Here is a 3,286-nt window from a genome sequence, read left to right as displayed (position 1 = left end):
AAGCTCAAGTGCAGCCTTGCGAATGGCCGTGAGAGGAGTTTATGATCCGTGCAGGCATCAAGGAAGAATTTGATGTGTATGTGTGTAACGCTGATCTTGAGGGCTTCGTGTCATATAAGTGCCCGCAATACCACTAGCTAACTGATTCCTTTGTGAGAAGGTTTAAATTTACATCCTCGCGCAACTCTCACACTATCCTATTTGATCTTTATGATAAATAATATACCATGGACCTAGAAGATTTTAATACCGCTTGTAAACTCCCTCATTGGGGCAATGTTAGTGAAACTCACAAATTTGAATTTAAAGACTTTCTTGCTAGTATTGTTGTGGGGGAATCTAGAGAAATGACACAAGCTACCATAGGGAGCATTCATTTTCCTTCCATACAATATTTTTCCCTCTTCATGGGTAGATGCATTAACGGTAAAGATGAGGCTTGCCACATGTGTGTTCCAGACCTTAGTGTCCTCAAGAGTGCGGTATTAGGTGATAAACAATATAACATAGGGGCCATCGTTGCACGAAGGTTGCATCTTAATATTTTAAGTGGAGACTTGTTTGGTGGGATTTATGCAACCCGTGTAGCTAATTATCTTGAGATACCCATACATGAAAATGATATGGAACTGCCTCCTGCTTATCTAGATTACAATGCTATGGTTCATCATCAGTTTGTTGAGAGGAATGAACAGTCCCTCCAGAACCGACTAGTCTTTGACTGACGGTGCACCGTCCATGTTGCTCTCCCTGCTCCTGCTTTCTTTGGCTTTCATACAAAAAGGAGATATGTTATAACCAGGGAGGAGGCAAACGAGTATGAGAGGAGGACGGAGGAAGCTCACCTCGAAGATGCAGCTCGTCGGGCAGTAGCTGCTACATCTTAGCACGACCCCAGCTACAACTTTGGATATCCACCGAGCCAGCCATGGCCATAGACCAACTTAGGCCAATAGCCTAAGCTTGGGGGAGTACGTATTCCTCACCGACATTACATTCATGTTTACACACTCATTTCAATTGTCGGTGCTCATACTTTTTCATTGTATCATCCATGCTAGTTTATTTTCTTTTCCAACATTCTTCTTGCATGTTTGAAAAGCCTTAAGAAAAACACAAAAAAATAGTTCTAGCTTTTAGCTAGTTTACTTTCCATGCTTGTAGTAGTATTAATTAAAAGAACCCCCCAAAAGATTTCTTGTTCTTCTTTTGCTTGTTAGGAGCTTTCTCGTGTAAATATTTTTATTTCCTTTCTTTTCTTTCGGGGTCGAGAGGAGAAGACCATGATGAAAATGTTGAGTGGCTCTCATATGCATTATTGTTGATCTAACCAAGAGAAAATATTACCTTGTCTTCTTCTGTATATTGAATGCGTGCAGATTCCAACTTAGTCCAATGCATGTGCACTATTATTATTATCCACACCGTTCTGTCGTGCAAGTGAAAGGCAACAATGACGATATATGATGAACTGATTGAGATGAGAAAAGTTGGTATGAACTCGACCTATCTTGTTTTTGTAAATATGATTAGTTCATTGTTCCTGATTCAGCCTATTATGAATGAAACATGTTTGCAATGACAATTAGAGATTATAGTTGCTCATTACATGCTTAATTATCTAGGAGTTTATAATGGTTTACCTTGCGTGCCAACATGCTATTAATATGGTTGTGATGTGGTATGATGGGGTGGTATCCTACTTTGAATGTTTCGAGTGGCTTGAGTTGGCACATGTTCACGCATGTAGTTGAAAAAAAATCAACATAGCCTCCACGATATTTATGTTCATGGTGAATTATATCCTACTCAGGCTTGCACTCAGTGTTGATTAATTTTAATGCATGTTCATGACTGTTGTCGCTTTCTAGCTGGTCGCTTCCCAGTCTCTTTCTAGCCTTCACTTGTACTAAGAAGGGAATACTGCTTGTGCATTCACTTCCATAGACCCCAAAAGTTATTCCATATGAGTCCACCATACCTTCCTATATGGGGTATCTACCTGTCGTTCCAAGTCAATTTGTATGTGCCAAACTCTAAACCTTCAAATGAAATTCCGTTTTGTATGCTCGAATAGCTCATGTATCAACTAGGGATGTCTATATCTTCCATGCTAGGTGGGTTATTCTCAATAGGAGAGGACTTTGCTCCTCATTCACGATAAATGGATGGTAACCGGGATGCCCAGTCCCATGCTTAAATTAAAATAATTGCAAACAAAATTCCCCCAGGATTGTTGTTAGTTGGAGGCACTCGTTGTTTTGGACAAGCCATGGATTGATGTTTGTTGGTGGTAGGGGGAGTATAAACTTTACCATTCTGGGAACCACCTATAATGTGTGTTGCATGGAAGATATCGAGATCTCTCGGTTTTTATGTTGACAATGAAAGTATACCACTCAAAATATTATTCATCTCTATTTCAAAAATCGAGCTCTGGCACCTCTACAAATCCCTGCTTTCCTCTGAGAATGGCCTATCTATTTAATTTTATGTTCAGTCATCACCCTCTTATTAAAAGGCACCAGTTGGAGAGCACTGCTATCATTTGCATGTATTACTAGTAGTTTACATTGAGTATGACTCTGATTGGATCTCTTTTACCATGAATCACAATGTTTAGTCAGTCCTTGATCTTCAGAGGTGCTCTGCATTTATGTTTTGCGGTCTCAGAAAGGCTAGCAAGATACCATCTTGTTATATCATATTATGATTGTTTTGAAAAAGTGTTGTCATCCGAGATTTACTATTATTGCTCGCTAGTTGATTATGCCATTGATATGAGTAAACATGAGACCTAAGTGTTATTGTGAATATGGTTAGTTCATAATCTTTCCTGAAAACTTGAATGATGGCTTTACATAATTACAACAACAAGATCAAACAAAGTATGTAAAAGTTTTCCTTTATCACTTTTAGTTTGTGAACTGAATTGCTTGAGGACAAGCAAAGGTTTATGCTTGGGGGAGTTGATACGTCTCCATCGTATCTACTTTTCCAAACACTTTTGAATGTAACTAACCCGGACTGACGCTGTTTTTAGCAGAATTTCCATGGTGTTATTTTTGTGCAGAAATAAAAGTTCTCGGAATGACCTGAAACTTCACGGAGAATATTTTTGGAATATATAAGAAATACTGGTGAAGGAATCAACAGCAGGGGGGCCACACCGTATCCACGAGGGTGGGGCGCGCCCCCTATCTCGTGGCCCCCCTGGGGCTCCACCGACCTCAACTCCAACTCTATATATTCATGTTCGGGGAGAAAAAATTCAGAGAGAAGGATT

This window comes from Triticum dicoccoides, chromosome 4A (assembly GCF_002162155.2).
Source record: "Triticum dicoccoides isolate Atlit2015 ecotype Zavitan chromosome 4A, WEW_v2.0, whole genome shotgun sequence".
Taxonomy (NCBI): domain Eukaryota; kingdom Viridiplantae; phylum Streptophyta; class Magnoliopsida; order Poales; family Poaceae; genus Triticum; species Triticum dicoccoides.
This window is presented reverse-complemented; position numbering follows the sequence as displayed.